Raw genomic sequence first — 18,272 nt, 5'->3', positions numbered from 1 at the left:
GAAAAGTCATCTGCATGGGTGATTGCCAAGTTTGGGGAGCGTTTCGTAGTGCGATCAGTGCAATGGAGACGCGGAAACTTGTTGTGTCCCAGTGTTTTGCAGTTGGACGACAAGAGTTTTACACAGTAGCAAAGAGCGAGGCACTGAGTTGGCATGAACAATGGAGAGCACAATGGGGCTCGAGATGTGCTTGTTACCTCAGGTGCTGTGTGATTGTCGACAAGGAGTGAAATGGACCAATTTGTGACCGCCCTTTCAATTTAAGACGTTCAAAACAGACGGAATTTGCATTCGTAATACCAGAGCATCGAAACTACTTGGAACTCTTGTGTATATGAACGTGTCCGCGCCTTTGTATTCTGGTACCTTCGCCGCTACAAACCAACCAACCATCGTGTCCGTGCACATCAGAGTCGCAAAGAATGGAGAATAGCCAGGCTTGGTCGTGTGTGTAGCTGTAGCTCAGTTGGCAGATCGTTCGCTTAGCGTGTGAACGGCCTCGGGTTCAAGCCCCGGCTCCTCCATGTTTTGTGGTCAGTGCATGGTAAGTGTTGGTCGCGGCGAACATAAACGCACGCAAGAAGTTGCAAAACCAGCGTCACAGACTGATATGATGTATACTGTCATAAGGAGAGCAAGATGTAAGTGTGAGGACCGGCTGTTATCGTGGTGTCATCGAGTGCAGATCTGTCTTAGGTATCACGGCTTAACGTCATTGAAGTCTAGAGGTGGACAACACGTTCGTCTTACTCAGAGCGGTGTCTGAACTCTATTTTCGACGTTATGCGTGCCACTTTCATTGTGGCCAACTACGATTCGATACAGAATGCACGAAACCTGAAAGACACCCTCACTGATACATAGAGAGTAGTGTTTGTCTGCGGAATAATGGGAGTGCAAGGGTCTGTGACGTTGATATGACTGTATGTAGCACTACTAGTTATCGGGGGGGTGTTCGTAGCTCAGATGGTAGAGCGCTCGCTTAGCGTGCGAGAGGTACTGGGATCGATACCCAGCGCCTCCAGAATTTTTAACACACCTACATGCGCACCTTGAGATGCAAGTGGAATAATTCCCAACCGGCAGAGGTGTGTAGGCAGATACAAGCGAACGATTAGCATCCACAATTGGCGAGCGTGCTTTTATTCGTGCGCAGGAAGCACCCTCCTCCCACACCTACACTTAATTTAGAAACAGTACAAATGTTCCCATAAGATTCTCAAGCCTACGTCGGAAAGATCTGCCTTGCGCCGATTTCACGTAAATCCCACTGCACGTTCCCATTCTTTGCGTCAGTCGGCTGCTACTGGTGTTGCTAGTTGTGACTGCTGATAACAGATGCCGTAGCAATCAATTCATGGAGTGAGTTGTATGTTTTGCGATAGTCTGTCTCTGACAAGGAAGCACAGGTGATATAGGTGCGAACACAGGAAGCCTTCAGCCCCTCGCTGCCTGCAGACACATAGCAGCCACACTAGAAGAGCGGCCTAAGCCGTAGGCGAAATGTGCTCATTCGCTTTGGGGCGACGTCGAACTGTAAATAAGGCTGTCACTAGCGTGAGCGTCGTGTAAAGTCGGAAAAGTCATCTGCATGGGTGATTGCCAAGTTTGGGGAGCGTTTCGTAGTACGATCAGTGCAATGGAGACGCGGAAACTTGTTGTGTCCCAGTGTTTTGCAGTTGGACGACAAGAGTTTTACACAGTAGCAAAGAGCGAGGCACTGAGTTGGCATGAACAATGGAGAGCACAATGGGGCTCGAGATGTGCTTGTTACCTCAGGTGCTGTGTGATTGTCGACAAGGAGTGAAATGGACCAATTTGTGACCGCCCTTTCAATTTAAGACGTTCAAAACAGACGGAATTTGCATTCGTAATACCAGAGCATCGAAACTACTTGGAACTCTTGTGTATATGAACGTGTCCGCGCCTTTGTATTCTGGTACCTTCGCCGCTACAAACCAACCAACCATCGTGTCCGTGCACATCAGAGTCGCAAGGAATGGAGAATAGCCAGGCTTGCTCGTGTGTGTAGCTGTAGCTCAGTTGGCAGATCGTTCGCTTAGCGTGTGAACGGTCTCGGGTTCAAGCCCCGGCTCCTCCATGTTTTGTGGTCAGTGCATGGTAAGTGTTGGTCGCGGCGAACATAAACGCACGCAAGAAGTTGCAAAACCAGCGTCACAGACTGATATGATGTATACTGTCATAAGGAGAGCAAGATGTAAGTGTGAGGACCGGCTGTTATCGTGGTGTCATCGAGTGCAGATCTGTCTTAGGTATCACGGCTTAACGTCATTGAAGTCTAGAGGTGGACAACACGTTCGTCTTACTCAGAGCGGTGTCTGAACTCTATTTTCGACGTTATGCGTGCCACTTTCATTGTGGCCAACTACGATTCGATACAGAATGCACGAAACCTGAAAGACACCGTCACTGATACATAGAGAGTAGTGTTTGTCTGCGGAATAATGGGAGTGCAAGGGTCTGTGACGTTGATATGACTGTATGTAGCACTACTAGTTATCGGGGGGGTGTTCGTAGCTCACATGGTAGAGCGCTCGCTTAGCGTGCGAGAGGTACTGGGATCGATACCCAGCGCCTCCAGAATTTTTAACACACCTACATGCGCACCTTGCCATGCAAGTGGAATAATTCCCAACCGGCAGAGGTGTGTAGGCAGATACAAGCGAACGATTAGCATCCACAATTGGCGAGCGTGCTTTTATTCGTGCGCAGGAAGCACCCTCCTCCCACACCTACACTTAATTTAGAAACAGTACAAATGTTCCCATAAGATTCTCAAGCCTACGTCGGAAAGATCTGCCTTGCGCCGATTTCACGTAAATCCCACTGCACGTTCCCATTCTTTGCGTCAGTCGGCTGCTACTGGTGTTGCTAGTTGTGACTGCTGATAACAGATGCCGTAGCAATCAATTCATGGAGTGAGTTGTATGTTTTGCGATAGTCTGTCTCTGACAAGGAAGCACAGGTGATATAGGTGCGAACACAGGAAGCCTTCAGCCCCTCGCTGCCTGCAGACACAGAGCAGCCACACTAGAAGAGCGGCCTAAGCCGTAGGCGAAATGTGCTCATTCGCTTTGGCGCGACGTCGAACTGTAAATAAGGCTGTCACTAGCGTGAGCGTCGTGTAAAGTCGGAAAAGTCATCTGCATGGGTGATTGCCAAGTTTGGGGAGCGTTTCGTAGTACGATCAGTGCAATGGAGACGCGGAAACTTGTTGTGTCCCAGTGTTTTGCAGTTGGACGACAAGAGTTTTACACAGTAGCAAAGAGCGAGGCACTGAGTTGGCATGAACAATGGAGAGCACAATGGGGCTCGAGATGTGCTTGTTACCTCAGGTGCTGTGTGATTGTCGACAAGGAGTGAAATGGACCAATTTGTGACCGCCCTTTCAATTTAAGACGTTCAAAACAGACGGAATTTGCATTCGTAATACCAGAGCATCGAAACTACTTGGAACTCTTGTGTATATGAACGTGTCCGCGCCTTTGTATTCTGGTACCTTCGCCGCTACAAACCAACCAACCATCGTGTCCGTGCACATCAGAGTCGCAAGGAATGGAGAATAGCCAGGCTTGCTCGTGTGTGTAGCTGTAGCTCAGTTGGCAGATCGTTCGCTTAGCGTGTGAACGGTCTCGGGTTCAAGCCCCGGCTCCTCCATGTTTTGTGGTCAGTGCATGGTAAGTGTTGGTCGCGGCGAACATAAACGCACGCAAGAAGTTGCAAAACCAGCGTCACAGACTGATATGATGTATACTGTCATAAGGAGAGCAAGATGTAAGTGTGAGGACCGGCTGTTATCGTGGTGTCATCGAGTGCAGATCTGTCTTAGGTATCACGGCTTAACGTCATTGAAGTCTAGAGGTGGACAACACGTTCGTCTTACTCAGAGCGGTGTCTGAACTCTATTTTCGACGTTATGCGTGCCACTTTCATTGTGGCCAACTACGATTCGATACAGAATGCACGAAACCTGAAAGACACCCTCACTGATACATAGAGAGTAGTGTTTGTCTGCGGAATAATGGGAGTGCAAGGGTCTGTGACGTTGATATGACTGTATGTAGCACTACTAGTTATCGGGGGGGTGGGCGTAGCTCAGATGGTAGAGCGCTCGCTTAGCGTGCGAGAGGTACTGGGATCGATACCCAGCGCCTCCAGAATTTTTAACACACCTACATGCGCACCTTGCCATGCAAGTGGAATAATTCCCAACCGGCAGAGGTGTGTAGGCAGATACAAGCGAACGATTAGCATCCACAATTGGCGAGCGTGCTTTTATTCGTGCGCAGGAAGCACCCTCCTCCCACACCTACACTTAATTTAGAAACAGTACAAATGTTCCCATAAGATTCTCAAGCCTACGTCGGAAAGATCTGCCTTGCGCCGATTTCACGTAAATCCCACTGCACGTTCCCATTCTTTGCGTGCAGTCGGCTGCTACTGGTGTTGCTGGTTGTGACTGCTGATAACAGATGCCGTAGCAATCAATTCATGGAGTGAGTTGTATGTTTTGCGATAGTCTGTCTCTGACAAGGAAGCACAGGTGATATAGGTGCGAACACAGGAAGCTTGCAGCCCCTCGCTGCCTGCAGACACAGAGCAGCCACACTAGAAGAGCGGCCTAAGCCGTAGGCGAAATGTGCTCATTCGCTTTGGCGCGACGTCGAACTGTAAATAAGGCTGTCACTAGCGTGAGCGTCGTGTAAAGTCGGAAAAGTCATCTGCATGGGTGACTGCCAAGTTTGGGGAGCGTTTCGTAGTACGATCAGTGCAATGGAGACGCGGAAACTTGTTGTGTCCCAGTGTTTTGCAGTTGGACGACAAGAGTTTTACACAGTAGCAAAGAGCGAGGCACTGAGTTGGCATGAACAATGGAGAGCACAATGGGGCTCGAGATGTGCTTGTTACCTCAGGTGCTGTGTGATTGTCGACAAGGAGTGAAATGGACCAATTTGTGACCGCCCTTTCAATTTAAGACGTTCAAAACAGACGGAATTTGCATTCGTAATACCAGAGCATCGAAACTACTTGGAACTCTTGTGTATATGAACGTGTCCGCGCCTTTGTATTCTGGTACCTTCGCCGCTACAAACCAACCAACCATCGTGTCCGTGCACATCAGAGTCGCAAAGAATGGAGAATAGCCAGGCTTGGTCGTGTGTGTAGCTGTAGCTCAGTTGGCAGATCGTTCGCTTAGCGTGTGAACGGCCTCGGGTTCAAGCCCCGGCTCCTCCATGTTTTGATGTCAGTGCATGGTAAGTGTTGGTCGCGGCGAACATAAACGCACGCAAGAAGTTGCAAAACCAGCGTCACAGACTGATATGATGTATACTGTCATAAGGAGAGCAAGATGTAAGTGTGAGGACCGGCTGTTATTGTGGTGTCATCGAGTGCAGATCTGTCTTAGGTATCACGGCTTAACGTCATTGAAGTCTAGAGGTGGACAACACGTTCGTCTTACTCAGAGCGGTGTCTGAACTCTATTTTCGACGTTATGCGTGCTACTTTCATTGTGGCCAACTACGATTCGATACAGAATGCACGAAACCTGAAAGACACCCTCACTGATACATAGAGAGTGGTGTTTGTCTGCGGAATAATGGGAGTGCAAGGGTCTGTGACGTTGATATGACTGTATGTAGCACTACTAGTTATCGGGGGGGTGGGCGTAGCTCAGATGGTAGAGCGCTCGCTTAGCGTGCGAGAGGTACTGGGATCGATACCCAGCGCCTCCAGAATTTTTAACACACCTACATGCGCACCTTGCCATGCAGGTGGAATAATTCCCAACCGGCAGAGGTGTGTAGGCAGATACAAGCGAACGATTAGCATCCACAATTGGCGAGCGTGCTTTTATTCGTGCGCATGAAGCACCCTCCTCCCACAACTACACTTAATTTGGAAACAGTACAAATGTTCCCATAAGATTCTCAAGCCTACGTCGGAAAGATCTGCCTTGCGCCGATTTCACGTAAATCCCACTGCACGTTCCCATTCTTTGCGTCAGTCGGCTGCTACTGGTGTTGCTGGTTGTGACTGCTGATAACAGATGCCGTAGCAATCAATTCATGGAGTGAGTTGTATGTTTTGCGATAGTCTGTCTCTGACAAGGAAGCACAGGTGATATAGGTGCGAACACAGCAAGCTTGCAGCCCCTCGCTGCCTGCAGACACAGAGCAGCCACACTAGAAGAGCGGCCTAAGCCGTAGGCGAAATGTGCTCATTCGCTTTGGCGCGACGTCGAACTGTAAATAAGGCTGTCACTAGCGTGAGCGTCGTGTAAAGTCGGAAAAGTCATCTGCATGGGTGATTGCCAAGTTTGGGGAGCGTTTCGTAGTACGATCAGTGCAATGGAGACGCGGAAACTTGTTGTGTCCCAGTGTTTTGCAGTTGGACGACAAGAGTTTTACACAGTAGCAAAGAGCGAGGCACTGAGTTGGCATGAACAATGGAGAGCACAATGGGGCTCGAGATGTGCTTGTTACCTCAGGTGCTGTGTGATTGTCGACAAGGAGTGAAATGGACCAATTTGTGACCGCCCTTTCAATTTAAGACGTTCAAAACAGACGGAATTTGCATTCGTAATACCAGAGCATCGAAACTACTTGGAACTCTTGTGTATATGAACGTGTCCGCGCCTTTGTATTCTGGTACCTTCGCCGCTACAAACCAACCAACCATCGTGTCCGTGCACATCAGAGTCGCAAAGAATGGAGAATAGCCAGGCTTGGTCGTGTGTGTAGCTGTAGCTCAGTTGGCAGATCGTTCGCTTAGCGTGTGAACGGTCTCGGGTTCAAGCCCCGGCTCCTCCATGTTTTGTGGTCAGTGCATGGTAAGTGTTGGTCGCGGCGAACATAAACGCACGCAAGAAGTTGCAAAACCAGCGTCACAGACTGATATGATGTATACTGTCATAAGGAGAGCAAGATGTAAGTGTGAGGACCGGCTGTTATCGTGGTGTCATCGAGTGCAGATCTGTCTTAGGTATCACGGCTTAACGTCATTGAAGTCTAGAGGTGGACAACACGTTCGTCTTACTCAGAGCGGTGTCTGAACTCTATTTTCGACGTTATGCGTGCCACTTTCATTGTGGCCAACTACGATTCGATACAGAATGCACGAAACCTGAAAGACACCCTCACTGATACATAGAGAGTAGTGTTTGTCTGCGGAATAATGGGAGTGCAAGGGTCTGTTACGTTGATATGACTGTATGTAGCACTACTAGTTATCGGGGGGGTGGGCGTAGCTCAGATGGTAGAGCGCTTGCTTAGCGTGTGAGAGGTACTGGGATCGATACCCAGCGCCTCCAGAATTTTTAACACACCTACATGCGCACCTTGCCATGCAAGTGGAATAATTCCCAACCGGGAGAGGTGTGTAGGCAGATACAAGCGAACGATTAGCATCCACAATTGGCGAGCGTGCTTTTATTCGTGCGCAGGAAGCACCCTCCTCCCACACCTACACTTAATTTAGAAACAGTACAAATGTTCCCATAAGATTCTCAAGCCTACGTCGGAAAGATCTGCCTTGCGCCGATTTCACGTAAATCCCACTGCACGTTCCCATTCTTTGCGTCAGTCGGCTGCTACTGGTGTTGCTGGTTGTGACTGCTGATAACAGATGCCGTAGCAATCAATTCATGGAGTGAGTTGTATGTTTTGCGATAGTCTGTCTCTGACAAGGAAGCACAGGTGATATAGGTGCGAACACAGGAGCTTGCAGCCCCTCGCTGCCTGCAGACACAGAGCAGCCACACTAGAAGAGCGGCCTAAGCCGTAGGCGAAATGTGCTCATTCAATTTGGCGCGACGTCGAACTGTAAATAAGGCTGCCACTAGCGTGAGCGTCGTGTAAAGTCGGAAAAGTCATCTGCATGGGTGATTGCCAAGTTTGGGGAGCGTTTCGTAGTACGATCAGTGCAATGGAGACGCGGAAACTTGTTGTGTCCCAGTGTTTTGCAGTTGGACGACAAGAGTTTTACACAGTAGCAAAGAGCGAGGCACTGAGTTGGCATGAACAATGGAGAGCACAATGGGGCTCGAGATGTGCTTGTTACCTCAGGTGCTGTGTGATTGTCGACAAGGAGTGAAATGGACCAATTTGTGACCGCCCTTTCAATTTAAGACGTTCAAAACAGACGGAATTTGCATTCGTAATACCAGAGCATCGAAACTACTTGGAACTCTTGTGTATATGAACGTGTCCGCGCCTTTGTATTCTGGTACCTTCGCCGCTACAAACCAACCAACCATCGTGTCCGTGCACATCAGAGTCGCAAAGAATGGAGAATAGCCAGGCTTGGTCGTGTGTGTAGCTGTAGCTCAGTTGGCAGATCGTTCGCTTAGCGTGTGAACGGTCTCGGGTTCAAGCCCCGGCTCCTCCAAGTTTTGTGGTCAGTGCATGGTAAGTGTTGGTCGCGGCGAACATAAACGCACGCAAGAAGTTGCAAAACCAGCGTCACAGACTGATATGATGTATACTGTCATAAGGAGAGCAAGATGTAAGTGTGAGGACCGGTTGTTATCGTGGTGTCATCGAGTGCAGATCTGTCTTAGGTATCACGGCTTAACGTCATTGAAGTCTAGAGGTGGACAACACGTTCGTCTTACTCAGAGCGGTGTCTGAACTCTATTTTCGACGTTATGCGTGCCACTTTCATTGTGGCCAACTACGATTCGATACAGAATGCACGAAACCTGAAAGACACCCTCACTGATACATAGAGAGTAGTGTTTGTCTGCGGAATAATGGGAGTGCAAGGGTCTGTGACGTTGATATGACTGTATGTAGCACTACTAGTTATCGGGGGGATGGGCGTAGCTCAGATGGTAGAGCGCTCGCTTAGCGTGCGAGAGGAACGGGGATCGATACCCAGCGCCTCCAGAATTTTTAACACACCTACATGCGCACCTTGCCATGCAAGTGGAATAATTCCCAACCGGCAGAGGTGTGTAGGCAGATACAAGCGAACGATTAGCATCCACAATTGGCGAGCGTGCTTTTATTCGTGCGCAGGAAGCACCCTCCTCCCACACCTACACTTAATTTAGAAACAGTACAAATGTTCCCATAAGATTCTCAAGCCTACGTCGGAAAGATCTGCCTTGCGCCGATTTCACGTAAATCCCACTGCACGTTCCCATTCTTTGCGTCAGTCGGCTGCTACTGGTGTTGCTGGTTGTGACTGCTGATAACAGATGCCGTAGCAATCAATTCATGGAGTGAGTTGTATGTTTTGCGATAGTCTGTCTCTGACAAGGAAGCACAGGTGATATAGGTGCGAACACAGGAAGCTTGCAGCCCCTCGCTGCCTGCAGACACAGAGCAGCCACACTAGAAGAGCGGCCTAAGCCGTAGGCGAAATGTGCTCATTCGCTTTGGCGCGACGTCGAACTGTAAATAAGGCTGTCACTAGCGTGAGCGTCGTGTAAAGTCGGAAAAGTCATCTGCATGGGTGATTGCCAAGTTTGGGGAGCGTTTCGTAGTATGATCAGTGCAATGGAGACGCGGAAACTTGTTGTGTCCCAGTGTTTTTCAGTTGGACGACAAGAGTTTTACACAGTAGCAAAGAGCGAGGCACTGAGTTGGCATGAACAATGGAGAGCACAATGGGGCTCGAGATGTGCTTGTTACCTCAGGTGCTGTGTGATTGTCGACAAGGAGTTAAACGGACCAATTTGTGACCGCCCTTTCAATTTAAGACGTTCAAAACAGACGGAATTTGCATTCGTAATACCAGAGCATCGAAACTACTTGGAACTCTTGTGTATATGAACGTGTCCGCGCCTTTGTATTCTGGTACCTTCGCCGCTACAAACCAACCAACCATCGTGACCGTGCACATCAGAGTCGCAAAGAATGGAGAATAGCCAGGCTTGGTCGTGAGTGTAGCTGTAGCTCAGTTGGCAGATCGTTCGCTTAGTGTGTGAACGGTCTCGGGTTCAAGCCCCGGCTCCTCCATGTTTTGTGGTCAGTGCATGGTAAGTGTTGGTCGCGGCGAACATAAACGCACGCAAGAAGTTGCAAAACCAGCGTCACAGACTGATATGATGTATACTGTCATAAGGAGAGCAAGATGTAAGTGTGAGGACCGGCTGTTATCGTGGTGTCATCGAGTGCAGATCTGTCTTAGGTATCACGGCTTAACGTCATTGAAGTCTAGAGGTGGACAACACGTTCGTCTTACTCAGAGCGGTGTCTGAACTCTATTTTCGACGTTATGCGTGCCACTTTCATTGTGGCCAACTACGATTCGATACAGAATGCACGAAACCTGAAAGACACCCTCACTGATACATAGAGAGTAGTGTTTGTCTGCGGAATAATGAGAGTGCAAGGGTCTGTGACGTTGATATGACTGTATGTAGCACTACTAGTTATCGGGGGGGGGGGGGGGGGGGGGCGGGCGTAGCTAAGATGGTAGAGCGCTCGCTTAGCGTGCGAGAGGTACTGGGATCGATACCCAGCGCCTCCAGAATTTTTAACACACCTACATGCGCACCTTGCCATGCAAGTGGAATAATTCCCAACCGGCAGAGGTGTGTAGGCAGATACAAGCGAACGATTAGCATCCACAATTGGCGAGCGTGCTTTTATTCGTGCGCAGGAAGCACCCCCCTCCCACACCTACACTTAATTTAGAAACAGTACAAATGTTCCCATAAGATTCCCAAGCCTACGTCGGAAAGATCTGCCTTGCGCCGATTTCACGTAAATCCCACTGCACGTTCCCATTCTTTGCGTCAGTCGGCTGCTACTGGTGTTGCTGGTTGTGACTGCTGATAACAGATGCCGTAGCAATCAATTCATGGAGTGAGTTGTATGTTTTGCGATAGTCTGTCTCTGACAAGGAAGCACAGGTGATATAGGTGCGAACACAGGAAGCTTGCAGCCCCTCGCTGCCTGCAGACACAGAGCAGCCACACTAGAAGAGCGGCCTAAGCCGTAGGCGAAATGTGCTCATTCGCTTTGGCACGACGTCGAACTGTAAATAAGGCTGTCACTAGCGTGAGCGTCGTGTAAAGTCGGAAAAGTCATCTGCATGGGTGATTGCCAAGTTTGGGGAGCGTTTCGTAGTACGATCAGTGCAATGGAGACGCGGAAACTTGTTGTGTCCCAGTGTTTTGCAGTTGGACGACAAGAGTTTTACACAGTAGCAAAGAGCGAGGCACTGAGTTGGCATGAACAATGGAGAGCACAATGGGGCTCGAGATGTGCTTGTTACCTCATGTGGAACTCTTGTGTATATGAACGTGTCCGCGCCTTTGTATTCTGGTACTTTCGCCGCTACAAACCAACCAACCATCGTGCCCGTGCACATCAGAGTCGCAAAGAATGGAGAATAGCCAGGCTTGGTCGTGTGTGTAGCTGTAGCTCAGTTGGCAGATCGTTCGCTTAGCGTGTGAACGGTCTCGGGTTCAATCCCCGGCTCCTCCATGTTTTGTGGTCAGTGCATGGTAAGTGTTGGTCGCGGCGAACATAAACGCACGCAAGAAGTTGCAAAACCAGCGTCACCGACTGATATGATGTATACTGTCATAAGGAGAGCAAGATGTAAGTGTGAGGACCGGCTGTTATCGTGGTGTCATCGAGTGCAGATCTGTCTTAGGTATCACGGCTTAACGTCATTGAAGTCTAGAGGTGGACAACATGTTCGTCTTACTCAGAGCGGTGTCTGAACTCTATTTTTGACGTTATGCGTGCCACTTTCATTGTGGCCAACTACGATTCGATACAGAATGCACGAAACCTGAAAGACACCCTCACTGATACATAGAGAGAAGTGTTTGTCTGCGGAATAATGGGAGTGCAAGGGTCTGTGACGTTGATATGACTGTATGTAGCACTACCCGTTATCGGGGGGGTGGGCGTAGCTCGGATGGTAGAGCGCTCGCTTAGCGTGCGAGAGGTACTGGGATCGATACCCAGCGCCTCCAGAATTTTTAACACACCTACATGCGCACCTTGCCATGCAAGTGGAATAATTCCCAACCGGCAGAGGTGTGTAGGCAGATACAAGCCAACGATTAGCATCCACAATTGGCGAGCGTGCTTTTATTCGTGCGCAGGAAGCACCCTCCTCCCACACCTACACTTAATTTAGAAACAGTACAAATGTTCCCATAAGATTCTCAAGCCTTCTTCGGAAAGATCTGCCTTGCGCCGATTTCACGTAAATCCCACTGCACGTTCCCATTCTTTGCGTCAGTCGGCTGCTACTGGTGTTGCTGGTTTTGACTGCTGATAACAGATGCCGTAGCAATCAATTCATGGAGTGAGTTGTATGTTTTGCGATAGTCTGTCTCTGACAAGGAAGCACAGGTGATATAGGTGCGAACACAGGAAGCTTGCAGCCACTTGCTGCCAGCAGACACAGAGCAGCCACACTAGAAGAGCGGCCTAAGCCGTAGGCGAAATGTGCTCATTCGCTTTGGCGCGACGTCGAACTGTAAATAAGGCTGTCACTAGCGTGAGCGTCGTGTAGAGTCGGAAATGTCATCTGCATGGGTGATTGCCAAGTTTGGGGAGCGTTTCGTAGTACGATCAGTGCAATGGAGACGCGGAAACTTGTTGTGTCCCAGTGTTTTGCAGTTGGACGACAAGAGTTTTACACAGTAGCAAAGAGCGAGGCACTGAGTTGGCATGAACAATGGAGAGCACAATGGGGCTCGAGATGTGCTTGTTACCTCAGGTGCTGTGTGATTGTCGACAAGGAGTGAAATGGACCAATTTGTGACCGCCCTTTCAATTTAAGACGTTCAAAACAGACGGAATTTGCATTCGTAATACCAGAGCATCGAAACTACTTGGAACTCTTGTGTATATGAACGTCTCCGCGCCTTTGTATTCTGGTACCTTCGCCGCTACAAACCAACCAACCATCGTGTCCGTGCACATCAGAGTCGCAAAGAATGGAGAATAGCCAGGCTTGGTCGTGTGTGTAGCTGTAGCTCAGTTGGCAGATCGTTCGCTTAGCGTGTGAACGGTCTCGGGTTCAAGCCCCGGCTCCTCCATGTTTTGTGGTCAGTGCATGGTAAGTGTTGGTCGCGGCGAACACAAACGCACGCAAGAAGTTGCAAAACCAATTAAACAGACTGATATGATGTATACTGTCATAAGGAGAGCAAGATGTAAGTGTGAGGACCGGCTGTTATCGTGGTGTCATCGAGTGCAGATCTGTCTTAGGTATCACGGCTCAACGTCATTGAAGTCTAGAGGTGGACAACACGTTCCTCTTACTCAGAGCGGTGTCTGAACTCTATTTTCGACGTTATGCGTGCCACTTTCATTGTGGCCAACTACGATTCGATACAGAATGCACGAAACCTGAAAGACACCCTCACTGATACATAGAGAGTAGTGTTTGTCTGCGGAATAATGGGAGTGCAAGGGTCTGTGACGTTGATATGACTGTATGTAGCACTACTAGTTATCGGGGGGGGGGGGGGGGGGGGGTGTGCGTAGCTCAGATGGTAGAGCGCTCGCTTAGCGTGCGAGAGGTACTGGGATCGATAACCAGCGCCTTCAGAATTTTTAACACACCTACATGCGCACCTTGCCATGCAAGTGGAATAATTCCCAACCGGCAGAGGTGTGTAGGCAGATACAAGCGAACGATTAGCATCCACAATTGGCGAGCGTGCTTTTATTCGTGCGCAGGAAGCACCCTCCTCCCACACCTACACTTAATTTAGAAACAGTACAAATGTTCCCATAAGATTCTCAAGCCTACGTCGGAAAGATCTGCCTTGCGCCGATTTCACGTAAATCCCACTGCACGTTCCCATTCTTTGCGTCAGTCGGCTGCTACTGGTGTTGCTGGTTGTGACTGCTGATAACAGATGCCGTAGCAATCAATTCATGGAGTGAGTTGTATGTTTTGCGATAGTCTGTCTCTGACAAGGAAGCACAGGTGATATAGGTGCGAACACAGGAAGCTTGCAGCCCCTCGCTGCCTGCAGACACAGAGCAGCCACACTAGAAGAGCGGCCTAAGCCGTAGGCGAAATGTGCTCATTCGCTTTGGCGCGACGTCGAACTGTAAATAAGGCTGTCACTAGCGTGAGCGTCGTGTAAAGTCGGAAAAGTCATCTGCATGGGTGATTGCCAAGTTTGGGGAGCGTTTCGTAGTACGATCAGTGCAATGGAGACGCGGAAACTTGTTGTGTCCCAGTGTTTTGCAGTTGGACGACAAGAGTTTTACACAGTAGCAAAGAGCGAGGCACTGAGTTGGCATGAACAATGGAGAGCACAATGGGGCTCGAGATGTGCTTGTTACCTCAGGTGCTGTGTGATTGTCGACAAGGAGTGAAATGGACCAATTTGTGACCGCCCTTTCAATTTAAGACGTTCAAAACAGACGGAATTTGCATTCGTAATACCAGAGCATCGAAACTACTTGGAACTCTTGTGTATATGAACGAGTCCGCGCCTTTGTATTCTGGTACCTTCGCCGCTACAAACCAACCAACCATCGTGTCCGTGCACATCAGAGTCGCAAAGAATGGAGAATAGCCAGGCTTGGTCGTGTGTGTAGCTGTAGCTCAGTTGGCAGATCGTTCGCTTAGCGTGTGAACGGTCTCGGTTTCAAGCCCCGGCTCCTCCATGTTTTGTGGTCAGTGCATGGTAAGTGTTGGTCGCGGCGAACATAAACGCACGCAAGAAGTTGCAAAACCAGCGTCACAGACTGATATAATGTATACTGTCATAAGGAGAGCAAGATGTAAGTGTGAGGACCGGCTGTTATCGTGGTGTCATCGAGTGCAGATCTGTCTTAGGTATCACGGCTTAACGTCATTGAAGTCTAGAGGTGGACAACACGTTCGTCTTACTCAGAGCGGTGTCTGAACTCTATTTTCGACGTTATGCGTGCCACTTTCATTGTGGCCAACTACGATTCGATACAGAATGCACGAAACCTGAAAGACACCCTCACTGATACATAGAGAGTAGTGTTTGTCTGCGGAATAATGGGAGTGCAAGGGTCTGTGACGTTGATATGACTGTATGTAGCACTACTAGTTATCGGGGGGGGGGGGGAGGGGGGGGGGTGTGCGTAGCTCAGATGGTAGAGCGCTCGCTTAGCGTGCGAGAGGTACTGGGATCGATACCCAGCGCCTCCAGAATTTTTAACACACCTACATGCGCACCTTGCCATGCAAGTGGAATAATTCCCAACCGGCAGAGGTGTGTAGGCAGATACAAGCGAACGATTAGCATCCACAATTGGCGAGCGTGCTTTTATTCGTGCGCAGGAAGCACCCTCCTCCCACACCTACACTTAATTTAGAAACAGTACAAATGTTCCCATAAGATTCCCAAGCCTACGTCGGAAAGATCTGCCTTGCGCCGATTTCACGTAAATCCCACTGCACGTTCCCATTCTTTGCGTCAGTCGGCTGCTACTGGTGTTGCTGGTTGTGATTGCTGATAACAGATGCCGTAGCAATCAATTCATGGAGTGAGTTGTATGTTTTGCGATAGTCTGTCTCTGACAAGGAAGCACAGGTGATATAGGTGCGAACACAGGAAGCTTGCAGCCCCTCGCTGCCTGCAGACACAGAGCAGTCACACTAGAAGAGCGGCCTAAGCCGTAGGCGAAATGTGCTCATTCGCTTTGGCGCGACGTCGAACTGTAAATAAGGCTGTCACTAGCGTGAGCGTCGTGTAAAGTCGGAAAAGTCATCTGCATGGGTGATTGCCAAGTTTGGGGAGCGTTTCGTAGTACGATCAGTGCAATGGAGATGCGGAAACTTGTTGTGTCCCAGTGTTTTGCAGTTGGACGACAAGAGTTTTACACAGTAGCAAAGAGCGAGGCACTGAGTTGGCATGAACAATGGAGAGCACAATGGGGCTCGAGATGTGCTTGTTACCTCATGTGGAACTCTTGTGTATTTGAACGTGTCCGCGCCTTTGTATTCTGGTACCTTCGCCGATACAAACCAACCAACCATCGTGCCCGTGCACATCAGAGTCGCAAAGAATGGAGAATAGCCAGGCTTGGTCGTGTGTGTAGCTGTAGCTCAGTTGGCAGATCGTTCGCTTAGCGTGTGAACGGTCTCGGGTTCATGCCCCGGCTCCTCCATGTTTTGTGGTCAGTGCATGGTAAGTGTTGGTCGCGGCGAACATAAACGCACGCAAGAAGTTGCAAAACCAGCGTCACAGACTGATATGATGTATACTGTCATAAGGAGAGCAAGATGTAAGTGTGAGGACCGGCTGTTAACGTGGTGTCATCGAGTGCAGATCTGTCTTAGGTATCACGGCTTAACGTCATTGAAGTCTAGAGGTGGACAACACGTTCGTCTTACTCAGAGCGGTGTCTGAACTCTATTTTCGACGTTATGCGTGCCACTTTCATTGTGGCCAACTACGATTCGATACAGAATGCACGAAACCTGAAAGACACCCTCACTGATACATAGAGAGTAGTGTTTGTCTGCGGAATAATGGTAGTGCAAGGGTCTGTGACGTTGATATGACTGTATGTAGCACTACTCGTTATCGAGGGGGTGGGCGTAGCTCGGATGGTAGAGCGCTCGCTTAGCGTGCGAGAGGTACTGGGATCGATACCCAGCGCCTCCAGAAATTTTAACACACCTACATGCGCACCTTGCCATGCAAGTGGAATAATTCCCAACCGGCAGAGGTGTGTAGGCAGATACAAGCGAACGATTAGCATCCACAATTGGCGAGCGTGCTTTTATTCGTGCGCAGGAAGCACCCTCCTCCCACACCTACACTTAATTTAGAAACAGTACAAATGTTCCCATAAGATTCTCAAGCCTACGTCGGAAAGATCTGCCTTGTGCCGATTTCACGTAAATCCCACTGCACGTTCCCATTCTTTGCGTCAGTCGGCTGCTACTGGTGTTGCTGGTTGTGACCGCTGATAACAGATGCCGTAGCAATCAATTCATGGAGTGAGTTGTATGTTTTGCGATAGTCTGTCTCTGACGAGGAAGCACAGGTGATATAGGTACGAACACAGGAAGCTTGCAGCCCCTCGCTGCCAGCAGACACAGATCAGCCACACTAGAAGAGCGGCCTAAGCCGTAGGCGAAATGTGCTCATTCGCTTTGGCGCGACGTCGAACTGTAAATAAGGCTGTCACTAGCGTGAGCGTCGTGTAGAGTCGGAAATGTCATCTGCATGGGTGATTGCCAAGTTTGGGGAGCGTTTCGTAGTACGATCAGTGCAATGGAGACGCGGAAACTTGTTGTGTCCCAGTGTTTTGCAGTTGGACGACAAGAGTTTTACACAGTAGCAAAGAGCGAGGCACTGAGTTGGCATGAACAATGGAGAGCACAATGGGGCTCGAGATGTGCTTGTTACCTCAGGTGCTGTGTGATTGTCGACAAGGAGTGAAATGGACCAATTTGTGACCACCCTTTCAATTTAAGACGTTCAAAACAGACGGAATTTGCATTCGTAATACCAGAGCATCGAAACTACTTGGAACTCTTGTGTATATGAACGTGTCCGCGCCTTTGTATTCTGGTACCTTCGCCGCTACAAACCAACCAACCATCGTGTCCGTGCACATCAGAGTCGCAAAGAATGGAGAATAGCCAGGCTTGGTCGTGTGTGTAGCTGTAGCTCAGTTGGCAGATCGTTCGCTTAGCGTGTGAACGGTCTCGGGTTCAAGCCCCGGCTCCTCCATGTTTTGTGGTCAGTGCATGGTAAGTGTTGGTCGCGGCGAACATAAACGCACGCAAGAAGTTGCAAAACCAATTAAACAGACTGATATGATGTATACTGTCATAAGGAGAGCAAGATGTAAGTGTGAGGACCGGCTGTTATCGTGGTGTCATCGAGTGCAGATCTGTCTTAGGTATCACGGCTCAACGTCATTGAAGTCTAGAGGTGGACAACACGTTCGTCTTACTCAGAGCGGTGTCTGAACTCTATTTTCGACGTTATGCGTGCCACTTTCATTGTGGCCAACTACGATTCGATACAGAATGCACGAAACCTGAAAGACACCCTCACTGATACATAGAGAGTAGTGTTTGTCTGCGGAATAATGGGAGTGCAAGGGTCTGTGACGTTGATATGACTGTATGTAGCACTACTAGTTATCGGGGAGGGGGGGGGGGCGGTGTGCGTAGCTCAGATGGTAGAGCGCTCGCTTAGCGTGCGAGAGGTACTGGGATCGATACCCAGCGCCTTCAGAATTTTTAACACACCTACATGCGCACCTTGCCATGCAAGTGGAATAATTCCCAACCGGCAGAGGTGTGTAGGC

General features: G+C 49.4%; 3 non-coding genes across 3 annotated transcripts; all 3 read left to right on the top strand.

The window, feature by feature from the left end:
* Positions 1-4,104: 4,104 nt before the first annotated feature.
* On the top strand, positions 4,105-4,178 carry Trnaa-agc (transfer RNA alanine (anticodon AGC)). Its single transcript has one exon. It is a non-coding gene; the product is annotated as a tRNA-Ala (tRNA).
* A 1,504-nt stretch (positions 4,179-5,682) lies between these two features.
* Positions 5,683-5,756, top strand: Trnaa-agc (transfer RNA alanine (anticodon AGC)). Its single transcript has one exon. It is a non-coding gene; the product is annotated as a tRNA-Ala (tRNA).
* A 9,315-nt stretch (positions 5,757-15,071) lies between these two features.
* On the top strand, positions 15,072-15,147 carry Trnaa-agc (transfer RNA alanine (anticodon AGC)). Its single transcript has one exon. It is a non-coding gene; the product is annotated as a tRNA-Ala (tRNA).
* Positions 15,148-18,272: the final 3,125 nt, after the last annotated feature.

This window comes from Schistocerca gregaria, chromosome 11 (assembly GCF_023897955.1).
Source record: "Schistocerca gregaria isolate iqSchGreg1 chromosome 11, iqSchGreg1.2, whole genome shotgun sequence".
Taxonomy (NCBI): Eukaryota; Metazoa; Arthropoda; class Insecta; order Orthoptera; family Acrididae; genus Schistocerca; species Schistocerca gregaria.
The sequence above is the reverse complement of the archived record's forward strand: the minus strand, read 5'-3'. Positions and strand labels throughout refer to the sequence as shown.